This window comes from Gracilinanus agilis, chromosome 3, assembly GCF_016433145.1.
Source record: "Gracilinanus agilis isolate LMUSP501 chromosome 3, AgileGrace, whole genome shotgun sequence".
In the NCBI taxonomy this organism is placed as follows: Eukaryota; Metazoa; Chordata; class Mammalia; order Didelphimorphia; family Didelphidae; genus Gracilinanus; species Gracilinanus agilis.
Window position 1 is genome coordinate 669,142,531 of NC_058132.1, and position 22,784 is coordinate 669,165,314.

Consider the following 22,784-nt stretch of genomic DNA (forward strand, 5'->3'; position numbering starts at 1 on the left):
TGAAGAGCCCAATAATTAATATCAATTAACCCCAGGTGGGTCCTGAAGGGATAAACCACTTTGACCCAAAGGATCATGCCTGGGCAACTGTTATAAAGGAGAAGTGCCATCCTATCCTCCCTGTACACCATCTTCATATACATCAAATAGATAGTAGTGACCTCCTTTTATATAACAATATATATATATATAATGCATACATATACACATAGATAATACATAGATATGCACATAGAGATATAAGTTAGAGAAATCCATAGTTCTGAATGTACATCTAAGCTCCAGGCTTGCCATTCCAAATACCTGTTGGACCCTGTCCTTTTATCTAGCCATCCAGTCAACATTTTGAGTTAAAAAATATACAAAATTAACATCTTTAACTTCCCCTCAAAACCCATTCCTTTTCCTCCTATTTCATCTCTATGTGAGTGGTACCAATATCCTCCCAGTTACCCAAGATCAATAATATTCTTCTCTCTCTCCCTCCCTCCACCCCTCTCTCTCCCTCCCTCCCTCTCTCTCTCTCTCTCTCTCCCTAACTCCCTCCCCTCAACTCTCTTTCTCAATATCTCTCTCCCCAAGCCCCCCACCTCTCTCTCATAATACACCAATGCATTAAAAGCAAATAGGAACAACTACATTTTAATCTGCTTCAGGCCACACCCTGGTGTATTGTGGGTCTCATCTGGGCTGTACACAGCATGTTCAACATCTCTGCACTACACTGTCCTACCTCCCTAGAGTTCCCCAGTCTTTACTTTTTTCTACCTCCAGACCTTTTCTCCTTACTTTCCTTCCCTCTGAGAATGCCCAAATCTCTCCTTTTTGGAGTCCCAGCAGTCTTTAAGATATAATTGAAATAAGACCTCATTTACAATGCTCAGACTAGAAACACTCTCTCCCCACCTTGAACTCCTGTGTTATTTGGTTTAAAATTCTTTGGCCACATCACATTCTGTTTCATTTTATATCTCTTCGTGTCTATGTCTTAATGCTCCTCTGGTAGCATGGACTCCAAAAGAGCAGAAACAGGTTCCATTTCTCTTTATATTCCCTGCAGGGCCAACCATAGGATTTTGCAGGTAGTGAGTCAAGGCTGGCTGAAAGGAGGGCATTGGCACTGCTGTGGCTCTCGTTATTATTTCATGCTCTTTTATCATCAGTCAAGTTTTTTAAATCTTAAGCTATCTTTTTTATTGTGAACTTAACAAATGCCAGCATTTCAAAATATAAAGGAAAGCCCAAAAGAGGCTTATTTAAGAAACTGAGACCTTCTACATCCAGTTTCCTATAAGTAAAGTGTCCCAAACATCTTAGTCCATTCTTTAAGTTTCGTTAGCTTAAGACTGAACTAAGACTTTGGGGACATCCTATATAGGTAGGTAGTTTGTTGAGGAGGAGGAGGAGGAGGCTAGTGATGGTAGAAGATAGACAGATAAGAAGATGAAGGTAGACACATAGATAATAGATACATACGTATAATTAAATGAAATAGCAACTAAACTTCTTTATGCTCCCTTCTGCACACATTAAAAAATATATCAATGTTCATTTCTGTGTGTCTATTTCTACCCACTCACCTACCACATAACACCCCAACATCCTGGAGGCTCTGCCGGAGAATGCCAGAATATGTCATTCAGTATCTGTGAGTCAATCACGTCTTCATCAAGAAGTGAAAGGTATGTTTCATCATCATTCTTTTAACTTCCCTATTTCTCCTACTAGATTATTTCACTGTGTTGATTCATGGTTACCCCAGTTCCTGAAGCCACTCAAGAAACTACAATGGCCTCGTGTTTCTTTCTCTATCCCTAACTTAATGGTTGATCAAAGATTTGTCACTCTAATGCCATAGGCTTTCCATTTGTAAGACTGGTAAGTGGTAGAACTTAATTTTGTAAAGTTCAACATCCTGAAACTACCTAATAAAAAGAGGCCAAGAGTAGAGTAAAAAAGTAAATTAAAAGACCTGGGTTCTAGTCATAAGATCTGGTTGCCAGAGGTCATTTGCCCAATGCCTTCATTTTATGGAGGAGGGAACTAAGGCCCAGAGAAGGGAAAGGACTTGGCCAATGTCATCACCCCATTGGTAAGAGATGGAGATAGAACTGTGAACCTTGGTTCTTTGGCTCTAGAATGAGACCACATTGCTTCCCAAAGAAACGCCGAGAGTAAAAATACCAAAATCAAGATTTGAACTGAGAGCCTAGATCTCTAAATCCAGGACTTTTTTTCCACCTCCCCCATCTCAGTCCCAGCTCTATCACTTAATCCTAGTTTTGTGGCAAGGGGTAAGAGGTTTGTGAAGACAGTTTCTAAGGTCCTGTTGAGCTAGTTCAAAAATTCTGATCCTCTTCCAAGGCTAAAGAAGTTATTCCCCTAAAGAGCATTTGGCACCCCTATCACCGCCCTTGGACTTGATGTTTTTGAGTGTGTAGAGTGCAGTGAATCAATTGTTGGTCCATTTAAACTCCTTTCCATCCACAAGCACAAAGAAATAGTTGGGTTTCAAGGCCGACAGCAGGATTGAAGCAGCTTTGGCCTCCCCTGCCCATATGATCTCACACCGGGCAATAAGTGAGAAGTCATTTTAGTTCTTCTGTATGTTTACCCAGCCTTTCCACACATTGAATTATATTTTATAGATTTATGGACAATATGGCAAGCAAGCCAGCAATGTGCTTTCTCCTCCCAGTGTGGCTGGGTCACTGACACAGCGAGGCCCAGAGCCAGTGGAAATTCCTATGCCAGGAAAGCAGAACAGCTCTGGCTTTGGAGCCTTTCTGTAATCAGTGATCTTCAGGCATGATTTGGCCCAAAGGCTTAAAAGCACAACTATGGAAGGCCCAGGGAGAAAGATGCCCAGTGGCCGGGGGTGTCAAGGATCACTGAAGGTCAGTCACCCAAGTGATCTCAGGCAGACAACTCATCACTTTAAAAAAAATTATAATGATAATTAGCATCTATGTAGTATTTCCAGGCAGTATTTGCAGGCATTTCACTGCTGGTGCTATATAAGTGCTATGATTACCCCCATTTTATACATGAAGAAACCAAGGCACAAAAGGTAAAGTGACTTGACCAGGGCCATACAGTTAATAAATGTCAGAGTGAGGATTTTATCCCGAGTTCTCTTGGCTTCTGGTCTAGTGGCCCATGTATTACACTGCCGTGCCCCTCTTTTTAAAGCCAGATCAAGCAGTAAGTACACATTAAATGCCTACTAGGCGCCAGGCACTATGATAGGTGCTAGGAATCCAAAGAGAAACAAATTAAACAATCTCTGCTTTCGAGGAGTTTACATTCTCTTGTAAGAAGGAATGCACATGAGTAAGTATAAATGAAATAAGTGAAATAGAAATAATGAGCAAGTGTCTGATGAAGCCCCCAACCCAACATTATGGCAACCATCCAGTGTGCCACCCTATGTGCCCTCTAATTTTTAATTTAATCTAACAAGTGAGACATTATGATGTCCTTTTATCTACTGCTCTGCTCCAACCACCCCTTTCCCCCTCAAGAAAATTTCAGTAGTTCCCCATAGACTACCAAATAAATGATAAAGTCCTGATAATAGCATTCAAAGCTCTTCTCCATCTTGCTCCAACCTCACTTTCCACCCATATTTCATTCCAACTCCCTACATTCATTCCACACTGAATTATTGTCCTTCCCCAATCTTTGCCTGCTCTCTCTTATCTCTGTAGCTTTGTGTCTCATCGTCCCTGTCTAAAATAGACATGCACATGATAATACATGTATAACCCAGATCGAATTGCCTGCCAGCTGGGGGATGGAGTGGAAGGGAGAAAGGGAGGCAATTTGGATCATACGACTTCAGAAAATTTGTGTGGAAATTTGTTATCATATGTAATAGGAACAAACAAAATATTTTTTATTAAAAAAACCAAAAGCACATAAAATAGATATGCACATATACACCCCCACTGCTGGTCCTAGAGGCAAAAATTTAGCATTAAAGCTACACAAAATAGTAGTATGGGACACACCCACACATTTGATATATCTAGATATAGATATACATAGATATAGATAGATATATACATACTATATATTAAAAAATAAAATCACTAAAGAGACCATGCTCCTAAATTCTCAGGGAGTTACTGGGAGCCTGATTTATATTATCTTGGAAGTGCTCTTGGGTAGAAGATTATGAAACTTGAGTCTCTCAGAGCTGTAGTTTATAGAATCAAGGATTTTAAAGGCCATCAGATCTAACTCCCTCATTTTACAGATGAGGAAACTGAGGCACAGAGAAGGGCAGTGGTTTGCCTGGGGTCACACAGCCAATAAATATCTGTATCATGAGTCTATTCAAGTCTTCTTGACTTCCTAGTGCCATCGTTTTCACTGCTCTTGAAGTCTGTTCTCTAACTTTCTCATCATTTGTTTCTCTTCATTTTCTTAAGCCCATATGCATTTCACAACATTTCACTTTAGCTTTTGGTCCTGAAACAGAAGGCTAAAAAAAAAAGGCAAGGTCGACATTCTGTGATACTTCGATTCAAAGCCAGGTGCTGTGACTTCAAATCACACGTTGGGGATAACCAATTGTTGGGTCCAGTGCTTTTGCTTTTGCTTTTGAATTCATCGGTCCAGAATCAGCCCAACTTTCTGTGTTTTGCAAACATATTTCACATTTAAGTTTTTTAAAGATCCATCAAATGTTGCTGCCTAATGTAACTGTCTGTCAACCGCTGGCAGAATCTTGCCAAAGCATCGGTTTCCTGTGATACTGAAAACAAACAATTGTTTTTGTCATCCTTCCAAGAGAAGGGAAGCACGCTCCTCATTCTCTTAAGTTTATCACCAACTCTGAGAGAAACTGATGGACTGGGTCTCCTCTGGACGCAGAGACCCAGATAGATGCCTGCTCACGGGTCATTCTCTCCCCATCGCTTTCATACATTCCCATGTCATCCCATAAACATGGACCAAGGCTTCAAAACTCCATTGGCAAGGATTAAGATCAAATGAAGTACTCAGCCCCGGTTTGACTAACCCTGTCCTAAATCAACAGTTTTGGCTCCCGTCTTTAAAGCAGTCCTGCCTCATTTAAAGAGGACTTGGCATTCACTCACTGGGACTTTGGCTCTAGCTATCAGACTGGCCAGCCCTGCTCCCATCAACCCCAGTTTTCTCCACACTCTGACAGTAGCCTACAAGAAGTAACAAGAGCCAAGTGAAATCTGATGCTGATTTTTAGTAACATGCTTTTCCCCCCTCCGAGTCCTAAGATGCTACTGGGGATTTACAAGTTGTTTTAAGGCTGTTTTCAAGACAAGCCCATGGTATTTACATAGATATGTGGACCTGGATACAGTCCTGTGTGGTTCTTTACAAAAGGTGTAGTATAAATGTTCTTTTATTACGAGCAGGATTAGAGAAAGGATGTTAAAACATATTTTGACCAGGCAGCCATATAAATGGCCACAGAAAAGAATGCATCCATTGTGAGGAATTCCCTCCAGAGACCTTGGAAATCTTACATTGATTGAGTCGTGCTGGACTTGAAACACACTGAAAAACTTCCAAATGGTAAAATATTAGAAATACTTTTTAAAAAAAAATATTTACCAGTTAAACACTAAAGTACTGTTTCTGGCTGACCTTTTCACAGTAGGGGTTTTTCCCCTACTTTTCTAAAAAGTGGCCAAGAAATAAAAGGATTTTTAAATAGGAATTTTGGGGAGCTGGTGGGGGTGATGTTTCAGTGTGAGTTGTTTGGGTTTTTTTGTCATTTTCAAGAAGGGGGGCAGTTTAGTTTAGTTCCAATTTAGCTACTATTTCCCTCCTCCCCCCAACCCTCCCCCCACCGCCTCCACATGGTCATCATTCTAATGGAAGACTAACCATTGTAAACAATACCCTAGAGAATGAGTTGGCTACAGTAAAAGACTCTCCCAGCCAACTTCAGTGATTTTCTTTACTACATCATTGCATTTTTGTCTGCCTGGGGATAAGAAGAGTCTCCTTTCAGAGCAGGTTGATGGAAAGTGCTAATTGTGGACACATTAGCTAATTGTTATGATTAGCTCTGAACTGGTCCAACAGTCCGAATTCCAAACATCAAGTGTGAGGATGCTTTATGACCACAGTCCTATGAAAACATTCAAACAATGAGAGACTAATCTTCCAAATCGTCCAACCCAGTGGCAACTGGGCAAACATGTCTTTGAGAGTACAGACAGAAAAAAAAATAGAATAATTCTAAATCCTGCACCCACCCAATATTTCAGACAAATGTCTTCTGGTGCAATCATAAATGATCTGTTTTTACAAACACACCATGTCTGTCTTTGGAAAGATGAGACAAAGCCAAGCCAAATAAACCCAGAAAAAGTGCTAATTGTCTACTGACAATTGGTGCTGCTTGGGAGTAAAGATAACATGGACAGGGAGTGGGGGGGGGGAGGGGAACATAGAAAATGTTTTATACTTGGATGTATTTCTCTATTATCTCAAATCCAAAGAAGATATTAGAAATATGGGGCCATTCACTATGAGAGATCACTAGAAGGAAACACTTAGATGTAGATGTTAAGAATGATGAGTTTTTCAATGCTAAAAAAGATGGGGGGAAGGGTAAAATCCAGTGGGGAAAAGGTAATGAGGAGTCAGTTCCTGGATTCTGTCCTTGGCTCTATCACTGTTAGGTAAATCATTTTTCTGTGACTGGATTTCCTCATTGATAATAGGGAGAAAAAAAACAGCCAACCATTGTTATTTATTCCATATAAAATTATCTACTCCTTTCCATTAAATTCAGCAAATATTTGAATATCTACTATGTGGAGACCACAGTGCTGAGCACCAAAGGAGGTTCAAAGATAAAGTAACATTTGGTGCGAGCCCTAAAGGCATTTCTTACTTAAGACAAATAAAACATATATTCAAATAATTATGATACAAGATAGAACACGAGCGGAGCGGCTTATCACAGAGGCCAAAAAAAATACTAAGGATTTGAAATCATTTTATTAACTTTCAAGTCATTTTATTAACAATAAAATTCTATTTCTTGAAACCACAGAGCCTAGTCTTCTATTAAATTTACACAAATAAAAAACAACCTTAAGTGTCTGTTTTGTCTTGAATTGAAGCCATGTTTTCCATTAATTTCATGCTGAAAGTAGCATTTAAAAAAATAAAATTGATATTTGTAATTATGCAAATAAAATTACTGAATTCAATTGTTTTCTACTATTATATATATAAATCTTATACTATTTTATTTATTAAAACTCTGATTTGTCTTTTTTAAGTCAGTCTTATTCCATATTTCAAAAAATGCATACCTTCTAAAATGTGTCTACTTATAGTTTCCAAATTATAGCTATCTTCAAATATACAGAGTATTGTCATAAAGATCATGTTTACAGACCTAGAGATGGAAGAAGCTTCAGAGGCCAACAAGATTAAACTTTTTTCTGTTTGGGCTAAGAAGACAGAACTAAGATTAATAGATGGAAGTCAACAACAGGTAGATTTTCAGGTTAATGGGCCGGGGGTGGGGAGGAGGGAGGAGACTTCTTAATAATTAAAAATATTCAAAAGTCAAATAGATTGCCCCAAGAAATAGTGGGTTTCCCTTCATTGAAGGTCTATAACTGTAATAATTAAAAATAATAGATACTGAGATTAAAAGGAGAAGTAATATTTTAATTAGAGCCATGTTGGTAGAATAAAATCAACGATGCACCTGGCTAAGATTTATTTCAAAAATGCCGCCATCAGCCCTTCCGTACCTTCCTACGTACAGAAGGGAGCACACCCAGCCACAGGAAGTTTGGCATATATCTAAATGTTTAAAACTCAAATGAGCCTCAAATACCTCTAAATAGAACCCCCAAAATTCCAGATAACACATAAGCAAAGACAGGACAATCACTTGTAAGAAATTCTGTCATCAGAATTCTTGTTCGATAATGGGTGACACCACATGGCCTCTAGGAACACTTTAAATTTTAAGTTTCTATAATTCTATTTATTATCTCTATTTGTCTTAGTGTCTTACCTGCCTTCTAGGCTATAAATTCCATAAAGACCAGGTGGTTCACCCCCCTCCCCATCTAACAATCTTTCTACCCTCCCAAGTCCCTCTTAATTCCAGTACCTCCCCCCTGTTCCCTATTTCCTCTTTATCCTGTGTATAGCTCACTTCCTATATATTTGTTTGCATTTTGTCAATCCTCGTTAGATTGTAAATTCCATGAAAGCAAGGATTGTCTTTTGCTTCTCTTAGTAATCCCAGCACTTGGCAAAATGTGGCACAGGGTTGGCAATTAATAAAGGTTGAGTGATTGATTGATTGACACCACTCTGCCTCACAATTCAAGATAACAATATAAGGCACTGTTCCCTGTAAGAGAACAAGAGAACACAGCCAGTCCTGCTTTGAATTATATCTACACAACCACAAAACATGCCATTGAAAAGTGAAAAAGTTCACCCAACTGGGAGTTTTGGAGGGTGACTGGCTTCTACTAAACTACAAACTCTTCAAGGGCAGGCAGGGATTGTCATTTCTCAGATGGTGATTTCACAATTCAATACAGAATCACAGGCTCACAGGGGAGCTGGAAGGAACCTCAGCGATTGGTCTGATCCAAATCCCTGATTATACAGATAAGAAAAGTTGGACCCAGAGGGGTTGGCTTGCCTAAAAGTAACAGCCTTCCTTCTCAGAGCACATTCTCTGTGTTTTGTAGCTCTGTTGAGCATCTCATGTAATATTGTATCCTTTAACTATTTGTCTTTGTAATTTCTATTAAATTGGAAGCCACTAAAGGACAAGAAGAACAGTTTAGCTAAATTTCTCTCTCCAACAAGCTTAGCACAGCTTTCTGCCCACAGAAGACTTTAGTAAATGATTATTGAATATGGCTACTATGATTCTTGTTCTTTGAGTTCCTCTTCCATCACCTTTGCCAGCCACGTGTCTTCTGACTGGGTGATCAATCAGTTGCCAGTTATAAATAACAAGGTAGGCTCGTTAAAAAGAAGAAACGCTTGCCAGTTTTGTATTCTTATTATTCATTCATTTTGTTATTGCTTCCCAATATCTTGGGTCCATTCATGATCTCTTACTGACGTTCAAATCAATTTGATTTTTTAAATTTCCTCCCTGTATGACAAAGAGGATAAAAACTTGTTTGCCTCAAGTTCCAACATTACTTCCTCCCTGTATGAGAAAGAGAGTAAAAATTTGTTTACCTCAAGTTCCAACTTACTTTTCTCGCTTTTAATGCCTACAAAGGTTGCCTTGCCCAGTGGGAAGGGACAGTAGATAGAGATAACCGACTAAAGTTACAAGCTCAAATCCACAACTAACTAATAATGCCATATCTACATAACTCAAAAGTTAAAAATCAATTTTAGAAATCTATGAAATTCATTATTTGACATCATACAATGGTTCTTCAATGAAATTTTATTTTCCCCTCTTTTAAACTGATCATAGATGAATAAATGGAAACAAGAACTGGAAGCACCACCACGAGTTCATTAGCAATGGCTCTCCCAAATCAGGACTTTGTGGACATTGCATGCACAAGGTATGGTGGGAAAGGTACAAACCCCTCTGACTGCAGATCCCAAGATGGTCATTCTTTACTTGTCTTCTCTCTTATAGGTCCCTTCCTTCAGCATGGAGGCTTATCTCTTTCTTAAAAGTTCATTTAGGGGGCAGCTGGGTAGCTCAGTGGATTGAGAGCCAGGCTTAGAGATGGGAGGTCCTAGGTTCAAATCTGGCCTCAGACACTTCCCAACTGTGTGACCCTGGACAAGTCACTTTACTCCCATTGCTTACACTTACCACTCTCCTGCCTTGGAGCCAATACACAGTATTGATGACAAGACTGAAGGTAAGGGTTTTAAAAAAAAGTTCATTTACCTTTCTGTTTACTTTGTCTCAAGCCTTCAAAGTCACTGCAAAATCACTGCATTGCTCATCTATGTGTGCCATTGCTAAAATGTGGGGCACAAAGTGGGGAAAGAAGGATTGCATCTTAAGGGGGGGGGGATGTATCTTAAAGCTATAGCATTATTTTTGCCAGTAATTCACTAGCTAGGGGCTCAAAGCTGAAAAAATAGAATTTGTTATTCATTTTTACAATTTCCAGGAACAGAGAAAGAGAAACTTATATTTGGATCTCTCTAGACAAGGAGTGAAAAGCAGTGCCTGGATTGGCTAGCTGGGTTGGTATTTTAGGTGATATATCCATAATTTTCCATACCTTCTTTTTCTAGGCTTGGTACAAGTGGAAAACCCTTCTTAAAGGTAATAAGCTGAAGGAGAAGCAGAAGACAATTGTGTGCAAGCAGAGTCACTTTTAAGTGACTTGCTCTGAGTCACATATCTAGGAAGTATCTGAGGCCAGATTTGAACCCAAGACCTCCCATCTCTAGGCCTGGTTCTCAATCCACTGAGGCACATAGCTGCCATCTCAATCTTTATTAATTATTCTATTCAGAGCCAGATAACATTCTGGGTGTTTTTCATCCTCATCCTCCACCAAGTGTCAAACAAAAGAAAGAAGGGGCTCTAAACCACACATAGAGATTTTTGTGGGCTGCTCATTGACTTAGAAAAGCAGACATTTGTATTTTTATTAATACATCAACTCATTAAAATCACATAGAAATTGCACTGGAATCTGTTTCAGGCATGCTGGGGAATGTTGTGGGTCACATGTGGCCTGTGGGCTGACTATTTGACACATGGTCTACACTCTGCCTGCTTTTAACCAAGTGTGCCCCAAACTATGGCAGAAAAAGAGTAGAAAGGCAGAAGGAAGATGACATCATCAGCCCTGTGGCTTAGAAAGGAGATTAGTGATCACAGAAACTGTGAGAGATGCCAAAAGGTATATAATTCATGATATTTACTTGCCTGGAGATTCTTACAGATCAATTGAGGAAACAACACAAACATGTATAAGAAAAGTTCAGAGAGCAAGAACTGAATGGAGCTTGGGAGGGCTAGGTAAGAAGGTGGCTTTGATTGAACTTTAAGGATGGAGAGAGTGAGGCTTGAATTGGGTAGTGAAAGAATGAGTCATAGGCAGCATGAAAATAACTAAGACCAGAGGAAAGAGTAAGTTGTATTGGGGGGACTAAGTAAATGGTCCTGCCTGCTTAGAATGAAGGATAAGTTCTGGACAACAGGAATTGCATTTGTTGGAGACAGTTTATCAGGGTTTCAAATGCTAGGCTAAGGAGAAATCAGGTCCAAAAATATAGATTTGGAAGTAAAGTGCAATGTGCTATATTATAAAAGGCTTAGCATCAAGAGACCTCAAGAGAAATTTCAAGTTATTTCCCATTTCTGGGACTTGTTTTCTTCAAATGAAAAACAAGGACTTAGAAGTTCTTAAACTTTTTTTTGTGCCATAGACCCAATTAGTAGACTGGTAAAGTCTGTGATCGCCTTCTAAGAATAATATTTTTAAATGGACAAAATAAAACATTTTCCAGTTACAAAGGTAACCAATTTTACTGAAATACGGTTATCAAGATATTGAAAATAAAATATTATCGTATCAAAAATATGAAAATATTTTTAAAAACCAAGTTTATGAACCTCAGACCAACAACTCCTGGAGATGATCCCAAGGATGTTCCTAGACTATGAGATAAGTATGTCTTAGGTAGAGCAAACATTCAGCATTGGGTGGTAGTAGGGAAATGTAGTAAAAAATAACAGGAGTAAAGGAACAAAGAGGGGAATCTCCCAAGGAACAAGAACAGTCAGAGCTAACTACTCAAGGTTGTTGTGTCTATTTTTCTTTTCAATGTGCGCTCTTTATCTTGGCCTCAGTTTCCCAAAAGGATGAGGTTGAGATGATCTCTAAAGTCTCTTCTAGCTCTGAAATTCTCTAAGTCCAAGTCCAACCCTATAAGTTACTTTCATTTTGGTAGAAACCTCAAAAGGAAACACCAGCATATAAAACAGAACACACATCCCTCATGATAAATCGTGAAAAGAGCATTTGAAACCCCATGACTAGGCATAGTCTATTAAGTGATTTTTCACAACTGTTTACAGGGGAGGTAAGCCCAACTACTGTCACCTAGACAGATGTTTGCTGCTTGTTGTATAACAATAGCAGACAGAAAACTTGGCTCTCCCAGAGCTGGTCTGTAGTTGTACCATGGCTCTATTGCCACTACCTACAATCCTTGTTGACATTCTAGCATGATGCCAAACATGAGTTATTGAGAAATGTTAAATGACTATGACAATGATAGAGAAGAGGAAGGAATGGGATCATAAAGGAAAAAGCAAGGAGAAGAAGGAGAAAGGAGGATGATAATGAAGCCAGGATCAAGGAGGGAAAAGAGAGAAGGAAGAGAAATGAGGGAAAAGGAGAAGTGCCAAGGAAGAAAGAAGAAGAGAAGAAAGAAGAAGGAAAGAAGGAAGGTTGAGGAGAAGAGGGTAAGAAAGAGAAGAGGAAGAAGAGAAAACAGGAAGAAGGAAGGAAGAATATGAGGAAATAAGGAGAGGAAATCTAAATTTGGGGTTCTTTTACAATTTTTCAAATGGCCCACAGTAGAATATTGAATCACATGGCCACTAAAGTTAGCAACTTTAATCAAATACAGTAGTATTAATTAAATACTACTTAAATTAAATACAGCAATAGGGTTCCTCACTAAATAAAATTGTATCAGATACCATCTGCTTTTATATATATATGTATATTTATGTGCATATATATATATATATATATGTATATATATATATAGCCATGCCAGGTAAGGCACTAGAAAAGTGGGCATAATTAAGATTTAAAATTCAATCTTTAATATTATTTATAAAATATGACATTTGATGTATTTCCAACTCAAGGAGGACGTTTTCTTTGATCGTCAATGAATGTTTGAAAAATGACTGGAATGCCTAAGATATTTACACAATAGTTCTAGAGAGGCTTTTAAATCTTTCAGAATTGTGGGATCACAATGACCACTTTGTATAGAGAAGGGCCCTCTCAAAATTCCTGGGTTCAGAAATTCACATAAAACTTAGACCTTCCTGTGGGTAGCTTTTATATACCATAGAAAAAATACCCATTTGGATTTGAATTTCTATTCAATTAGATTTTTTAACACAATCTTGACATTTTTTAACCTATAGCAGAAGTTGACATCTTTGATAAGTGGCTAGAGACAAACCTCAGAATCATTGGACCTATTTCTTGGCAACAGCTGAAATCTTAAAACATACAGACGGACACACTGTGAATGAATATGTACCCAGATGCCTGCTAACACACTCTAAAGGCTCCAAATAACCTCTTGACTTGTTCATACAAATTTAATAATTCTCTTTCAAAAGCTGGAATTGTCACATATGTAAATAAAAACAGAATGGAAAGTTGGCCCAACAGGTTCAGAGGTCCAAGTCTCCAGGACCACCTCCTTAGAAAATCATCTGCTCTATAATGGAAACAAAAACAAGATATTAGAGCATCAGGAGCAAAAATTAAAATTGAAATATGGTGCTAGGCTAGGGATTAAAAGAAGAAATGGCCATCTGGGGCTGGCCTTCTGCCATTTTATTGCTTTGGGAATTTTCAGTTTTGGAATCAGAATTCTTTGGATTCTGAATCATGTATCCAGTCCTATTCAGAAGCACAGAGTATAGGATTCTTTCTACTTTATTTTTTTTAGGGAAGTTATGTGGCAAGTAGATCGAGTACCAAGACTGGAGTCAAGAAGGCTCACCTTCCTAAGTTCAAATCAGGCTTCGGACACTTACTAGTTGTGTGACCCAGAGCATACCACTTGGCCTTGTTTGTCACACTTTCCTCATCTATAAAATGAGTTGGAAAAGGAAATGGCAAACCACTCTAAAATCTCTGCCAAGAAAAGTTGGAAAATGAAGGGGTGTCCCTCGATTGGGGAATGACTGAACAAATTGTGTGATATATGATGGTGATGGAGTACTATTGTACTATAAGGAATGATAAACTGCTTGATTTCTATATGAATTGGAAAGACCTCCATGAACTGATGCAGAGTGAAATGAGCAGAACCAGGAGAACATTATACACAGTAACTAAAACACTGTGGGATGATCAAATGTGATTGTCTTTGTTATTAAAAGCAATGCAATGATCCAGGATGATTCTGAGGGACTTATGAGAAAGAATAATATCCAAATCTAGAAAAAGCACTGTGGGAGTGTGGGGAAATCCATAGGAAAACATATGATTTATCACTTGTTTACATGGGTTTTGTTTTTTAAAGATTACTCTATTACAGAAGTGAATAATATGGAAGTGAGTTTTGAGTGATAATATTGGAACAACCCAGGGGAATTGCTTGTCAGCTCCAGGAGGGGGGAGAGGAAAGGGGAGGGAGACAACAAGAATCATATAACCATAGAGAAAAAAAATCATCAAAAAAAAATTTTAATCTCTGCCAAGGAAACCCCAAGTAGAAAAAAAAAAAAAGAAAACCCTAAGTAGAATCACAAAGAGTTAGACACAACTAAACAACAACAATAAGGGTTTAAAGTTAAGGGCCATCAAGTTTACAGATTAGTTTATCCTCTCATTTTATAAGTGGAGAAATTGAGGCACAGAATGGTAAAATGTCTTGTCCAAGGCCACACTCTCAGCATGTATCAAAGGTGTTACTTGAACCTTAAATCTTCCTGACTCTCACTTAACCATCATAAAAATGGAGATTTAAAAAAAAAAAAACACTCCACTCTGGTAAATAGCTTAGTCATTGAAATTTTTGCTGGGAAACTCATTTCCCACCCCTATCATCATGAAAAAAAAAAGTCAAGGACTCAACCTGATTCTAAGAATGCCTGGACTGTGGCAGGGTTCTCAATCCTCACTGTGGTTCGAGCACTAAAAATATAAGCATGTCCCAAGTAAACTGCTCTCATCGACCAGTCTGAGCTCTTGTATGCTCTGGACCCAGAACAACAAACAAAGTGAATGAGGTAAAGGAGGGGTGGCGTCATACTGCATAGCAAAGGTCCCCAAAGGAATGAGAAATCCAAAAATAAGCACTGTTTGACTTAACGCCCTTGAACTACTGGGCACGAGCTGTCACTGGGTAAGAGGGTCAGCCTTATTGCACACCTAAACTTCTCATCATTGGGCTGCTAATGCAAATACGTGAGCTTCCTTTCACTGTAAAACCAGGAGAGTGAGCAAAGGTTTTGACTCCAATGTAAACCTTGAGGGGAGGGAGGGAGGGAGGGAAGAAAATGTTTTTCCTTATAAAAATTATTCTACGTTTCTCTCTAGAAAAATAAGAAACATATCATCCATACTGTTTTGAGCTAAATAGAAATAACAGGGTCACCAGTGGGAAACTGAGCTGAAAAATAATATCTCATCAAGACATGAAATGGCAGCTACTCATAGAATATAAGCTTCAAGTGGGGGCAGCTGGGTAGCTCAGTGGATTGAGAGTCAGACCTAGAGACGGGAGGTCCAAGGTTCAAATCCGGCCTCAGACACTTCCCAGCTGTGTGACCCTGGGCAAGTCACTTGACCCCCAATGCCTACTCTTACCACTCTTCCACTGAGGCGCTAATACACAGAAGTTAAGGGTTTAAAAAAATCATTTCTGCCTTGTACCCTGAGCCCCTAGAAAAATGTCTAGCACTTTGTAGGTGCTTAACAAACTCATGTTAAATTAAAAAAAAAAAAGACAAACCAAACTTCCCTTTTAAGAAATATAATGTTATTCTACACAATAGGATAAGCAGGTAAAATTCTAGCACCAGAGACAGAAGTGACTGAAGAGATGGGAAGGGAAACTTCGAACCATGCTGGGTTCTTTTTTCTTAATTAATTATAGGCCTCACCCTCATTCCTCTGTTCCTTCCTATTGGTGATGATGGAGCAGTGACTTTACTATCTCTTGGATGTCTCTATCTCTATCATCTGACTGATGGAGTCACTGTCTCCATCATCCCATCTATTGCCACAAAGAATCAGTCCAATCCAATAAACATTTATTAAGCAGCTACTATATGAGAAGGAAATGGCAAACCACTCAGTATCTTAGCTGTGTGATCCTGGACAAGTCACTCAATCCTGTTTGCCTCAGTTTCCTCATCTGTAAAATGGCCTGGAGAAGGAAATGGCAAACCACACACACACACGATGTTGCCCTGAGCTGGTCAATCCCATCTCAGGGATAAAGGCCATTCAGGTAGAGTTGGGAAGCAAGCAAAGTCTATCTATAGGATGAGCCGCAATAATTTCATTGTTTACATTTCTATCCTCCAAACCTGACACAAACAATCTGTTTCTTAACCATTTGTCAGTTGATCTGTTCAGTGCCTCTGGCTTTCCCTATTTCAGTTCAATCAATTTGATGAGCATAAATTAAGCACCTACTACATACAGACACTATGCTAGGCACATAATGAAAAATTAAAAGCCACCCACTCCCTGCCCGGAGTTTATGGGGAGAGGAAAAGGGAAGGGAGCTACCCTACAGACACAGATCTTGTATCTCAGTACGTGGCACACAGTAGGTAGAATATGATAATGGCCTCCCCCAAAAAAGAGGTGGGAGATGGCAGGCCTGGTGGGAGTGGGGGAGAATTCTGTAAAATAGGAATAATAATGCCTTTACTACCTGCCTCCCACTGGCGTTGAAAAGCACAACTGTGTGGTGTACATAACGTGCTTTGTAAACTTGAAAAACATGAGGTAAATGTTAGTTATTAGAAGGCATGACCTAAGTGTTCCCTCGGCCTCAAGAGCCAGGGTCCCCAGGCTTCCTCCCTGTCGAAATTAAGGTTTGAGGTCACCAAAAATGGAGGCTAGTTATCGGTCTCCAATTTCATCCAGACCGTAGACCCCTCAGAAATTCTGAATTTTCCTTTTTTTGATCAAAGTGAAAGATAAAAAGGAGAGATTCTTGAAAGAGCCCCTCCTTCTCTGGGTTTGCTTAGGATGTCCTTTACTTTCCTCTTGAAATGAAATGTTTCTCCAGGGTAGACATTCAGAGTTCTGGAGAGAGAAGAAGTTCCTTTATCTGATCATATCTGAATACTACCACCACTCCTTAAAAAAAAAACAACCTGAAAGTTTTCCAAAAGACCCAAGAAGGCAGCTAGATGGCTGTTCAGGGCAGAGACTTGATGGACTTGGAATCAAGAGAGACCTGAGTTCAAGTCCCTCCTTAAATACTTACTGACTGTGTGACTCTAGGCATAGGGGCTCTGTACCTCAGTTTCCTCATCTGTAAAATGGGATTAATAGCCCCATCTCAAAGTTGTGGGAAAAAATGAGATAATGAACATAGTAAAGGATTTTGTAAACCTCAAAGCACTATAGAAAGTTATTATTATTATTATATCTAATTATTATTATTATATCAACCTATGAGAAAAACAAACATCAGGAATATTAGTAATAGCACCAGGGCCAGTTTTAGGGTACTCAGCACAGCCTCTTCAAATATTACAGATAAATTACGGGCACAGCGTCCATGTCTCCCCTTTATAGGTGAGACTGACTGGCCCCAGGATATGTGTGTACAGAGAGGCAGGCTCAAAAGACTGGGCTTTTCAGTTTGAGCCAAGATGTTTGGCCCAGCAGTAAAGGAAACCATCAGAAGAGCCAAAGCCATGACTTTGATGGCAATAGACCATTTTTGACCTGAAAATCTTAACTGGAAAAATATATCATTTGTCAAATATACATATAAATAAATAAAAGATGCATGGGGACATATTCTTAAGTCCCTGCTTTTGTGAAATAAAGTTATAAACTGATGGAATGAAGTCATAAGTCGGTCATGTGAAGCCACATTTCCAATAATAAGATTTTTTTAAAAGAAAAAAAAAATCACTCCATACTCTGTTTCTTCCACATGTGTTGACAGCCATTTAACATGAGACAATCATCATTCCAAACAGTCCTATGACTCACAGCAGAGAATGACTCTGCCACTCATGGCAAATCTGGGAGTGGGTCTGAATAGCTTATTTTCCTGCTCCAATAAGCTATGACGAGTCATTCAACAGATTTTTCTTTTGTTTCTTATTACTTTGCAGCATTGAGGAAAAATTTGAAAAATCAGAGAAATAACTAAATGGGCCACTGGTTTCAAAACTTGTTTAGCCTCCCTCATTTACGTCAAGGTGGCTATAATTCACTTTCTCCCAATGATTTTCCTCATCTGATTGGGTTTTCCCCCTCCATCTTCAAGTAGACCTCCTAGCATATGAAACTCGTACACACTTACATAAAAGAAAATCTCAAGGCTCAATCAACCTTTCTTTTTGTCCCCAAGTGGCAACTTCTTTAACCATGCTAACCCATGAAACAAAGCTAGAATCCGTGGCTTAAAAAGTAAGTCTACTGATGAAGAAATCAAAGTCATCAATAATCATATGAAAAAAGTTCTGGGGCAGCTGGGTAGCTCAGTGGATTGAGAGTCAGGCCTAGAGACGGGAGGTCCGAGGTTCAAATCCGGCCTCAGACACTTCCCAGCTGTGTGACCTTCAGCAAATCACTTGACCCCCATTGCCCACCCTTATCACTCTTCCACCTATGAGTCAATACACAGAAGTTAAGGGTTTAAAAAAATGTTCTAAATCATTCTTGATTAGAGAAATGCAAATTAAAACTATGCTGAGGTACCACCTCACACCTATCAGATTGACCAATAGGACAGTCAAGGAAAGTGAGGGGATGTGGCAAAATTGGGACACTAATGCATTGCTGGTGGAGTTGTGAATTGATCCCACCATTCTGGAGGACAATTTGAAACTATAGCCAAAGGGCTAAAAAGCTGGACATACCCTTTGATCTGATTTGTATCCCAAAGGGATAATAAAAAGGGGGAAAGGACCTACTTGTACACAAATATTTATAGCTGCTCTTTTTGTAAGTGGCAAAGAATTAGAAATTGAGGGGAGGTTCATCCACTGGGGAATGGCTGAATAAATTGTGGTACATGTCAGTGATGGAATACTATTGTGCTATAAAATATCACAAGCAAGATGATTTCAGAAAGAGTTGGAAAGTTCTTCAGGAACGGATACAGAGTGAAATAAGCAGAACTGAGACAACATTGTACACCGTAACAGTAATCTTGGATGATGATTATCTGTGAAAACTTGGCTACTCAGTGCAATGATCTGGGACAATCCTGAAAGACATATGATGGGAAACGCTATCCACGTCCAGAGAAAGAACTGCCGGAGTTGTCTTTCACATCAATGTAGTGTTGGTTTTATTTGGGCGTTTGGGTTATGTATGACTTTGCTCTTACAACAATGATCAATATGAAAGTGTGTTTTGATTGACAATAAAAATAAAAAATTTTTAAATAAAATAAAAGTAAATACATTCTATCAGGCAAAAAAGTAAGCCTAGATGGATGGTCATGAAAAAGGAGGTTCTGTTGGTTTTTCAGTCTAGAATTAGTTGACAGGAATCTCTTGAGTTGTATTAATTTTATATCATTAAAACCATCCAGCAAGTATCTCAACACCCACTTAGGAGTTCTGGGATCTTGCCCAAAATTTGACTTACATGAAATAACAATGAGGCCTTTTGACCATTCTACACATATTGCTTTGATTAATAGGCATTTTTAAAAGCATATACTTTTTTTAAAATGCAGGAGTTTTAAGTAATTAACTATTGTCTCAATGTGTAGAAGAAGGGGGAGGGAGAGACTTTGGACCTAAAAATAAAATAAAATTGAATGTAAAAAATAATACCCATAATAATCACAGTGCCCTAATAATGAGAGGAACTAATTTATGATAGTTTACATAGGATCACATTACATAGGAGTATTATATATATTCACAGTTAAAAGGGACCCAAGAGATTATCAAGTCCATCATCTTCATTGTACAGATGAGGAAAAGGAGAGATTAACTGACTTGCTCAGCATCAGATCTAATAAATTTCTGAGATAGATTTGAACTCAAGTCTTCCTGATTCCAGCACCAGCATCCTGTTTAACACTCATTTTAATCAGACGTCCCCTAGTACTTTGGGGGAAAAAATAAGCATCTATATCTAATAGTTAACAAGATACTTATAGGAGCATTTTTGTAGTAGTAAAAACTGGAAACAAAGTAAATGCCCATCTATGGAAGAAATGGTAAATAAGTTGTGTTTCCTGAATGTAAAAGACTATTATTATGCTATAAGAAATGGTCACTCTGTGGGCATTGTCTCTCTGACAAAATATAGCTATGAAAGGGAAGCAGCAGAGGTAGCTTCCGAGCTGGGGATGGGAGGGGGAAAGGATGGAGGGGGGGCAGGTTATCCTTTGTTTTCCAATTCAAAATAGGTGGGAAGAAACTGAGCTTCTCTTGAGCCTTGGTCCTCATATCTCATCAGCATCTTCTCCCCTCTGATTGGATCTTCTGACTAATACAGAGGCCCTGGACATCATGGCCTCCATTTACAGAGGGGCCCAGAACAATCTTCTCTCCATTCTCCACTAGCTATAAAGCCTTTGGATTTCTATATCAGGCCTTTATAGAGAGTATTCTCTGCTCTTCTCTTTTATATACACTCACACACACACACACTCACTCTCTCTCTCTCTCTCTCTCTCTCTCTCTCTCTCTCTCTCACCTTTCAACTTTCTTTTTAGATTGTAAGCTCCTTAATAACACGGACTATCCTTGTTTTAATTTATATTTATATCTCCAGTGCTTAGCTCTATGCTTTTACAAAGCAGGGCTTGATAAATGTTTAGAAAGTTATTGATTTCATCTCACTATACAATTGGAAATCCCCTCCTTCCTCTCTGTCCATACCTGCTATGGCCATAACCATCACTTGGAGTCAAAGGAAAGGGATGAGGAAATGATACAATTTGTTCTTGGTACCCAGAATTTTAACTCTATTTTCTCATTAAAAAAACAATGCCAAAGTGGCACAATAGAGTGTAATAGACTTCTCTACTAGCAGCAATGCAATGATCCAGGACATTTCTGAGGGACTTATGAGAAAGATGCTACCCACATCCAAAGAAAGAACTGTGGGAGTAGAAAAGCAGAAGAAAAACAACTGCTTGATCACATGAGTGGATGGGGATACAATTGGGGATGCAGTCTCTAAGCGATCACTCTAGTGCAAATATCAATATTATGGAAATAGATCTTGATCAATGACACATGTAAAATCCAGTGGAATTGCACATTGGCTATGGGAAGGGGATAGGAGGAGGAGAGGGAAAGAACATGAATCATGTAACCATGGAAAAATTTTCTTAATCAATAAAAAAAATTTTTTTAACCTTAAAAAAAATGCCAAAAACTGTCAGTCAATAAACTTTTATTAAGCCCATAGTGTGTCAGGCAGTGTACTAAGTGCTAAATTGTAGTTAGATACTAATAGAATTGCTTGTTTCCTTCAAGGTACAGTTCTAGTGTCAACTCCTTCATGAATGTTTTTCTGATCACACCTCCCAAGCTGGTAGTATTTCTACACACACACATACACACACACACACACACACACACACACACACACACACACACAAATTTACGTTGTATTTACTTTGTGTGTGTGTACAAGCTTTCTCCCCTGAAAGAATGTAAGCTCCTTGAAGGCAAGAACTATTACATTTTTGTCTTTTGTAGGTCCAGCACCTGGCACAGTACCTAAGCACACAGTGGTTATCTAACAAATGCAAGTGTCTGATTTATACTCTTCACCTCTCCCTCTCTTCCTTCAAGAAGGTGCTCAAGCACCCCCTGCTACAAACATGATGCTTTGCATGATGCCTCCTCCCCAACCACTAATGCCATCCCTCTTAAATCGCCTCAGATTTAATGATTTTGTATTTATATATTTTATGTTTATACTCTAAATATTTATACATTCACTTGGTATGTCCTTTCTAAGAATGTTAACTCTTTGAGAATGGGGATTATTTCTTTTTTTTATTTTGATTTCTAGTACTTAGCACAATGCCTGGCACAAAGTAGGCACTTAATAAATGTTTATTGACTCTAATTAATATATCTTGATTGATTTGAGGACTTGAGTCAGATCCTGGTTCTTCTACTTATTGTCTGTCTGACTTTGAGTAATTCATCTTACCTGTCAAAGATACAGTGTCCTTCTCTGTAAATTAAAGGGCTTGAACCAGGTGACTTCTTTTTAATCCTTACCTTCTGTCTTAGAACTGATACTAAGCATCAGTTCTAAGGCAGAAAAATGGTAAGGGCTAGGCAATTGGGATTAAGTGACTTGTCCAAGGTCACACAGCTAGGAAGTATCTGAGGTCACATTTGAATCCAGGCCTTCCTGAGTCCAGGCCTGACTTTCTATCCACTGAGCCACCTAGCTGCCCCCAGATGGCTTCTAAAAGCCCCTTACCACTCTGAATTTATGATATTATGAGTGACAGATGGGAAAAAAACAGTATTACCCTGTGGCTGCAAAAACTCCAGAAAATGAATCCATTTCCCACTGAGAGGGAAACTCATTTACAAGAACTAGCCTTTTAGCAGTGAGGATTTTGTTTTGTTTTGTTTTGTTCTTCATATGCTATTAATGAAATAAGTATTTCAGCTTCTCCCATTAGAAAAAGGAAGACCACAACACTGTGCATTTCCCAGGAGTATTGGGGGGGGGAGCTTTATCAGCATTTTCAAATGATCTTGAAATTCCTAAAAAGGGACAGAGTGGGGATGAGTGGAGTAAAACAAGGGAGGAGAGAAAGGAGAAAGAGAGAGATAGAAGAGGAGAGGAGAGGAGAGGAGAGGAGAGGAGAGGAGA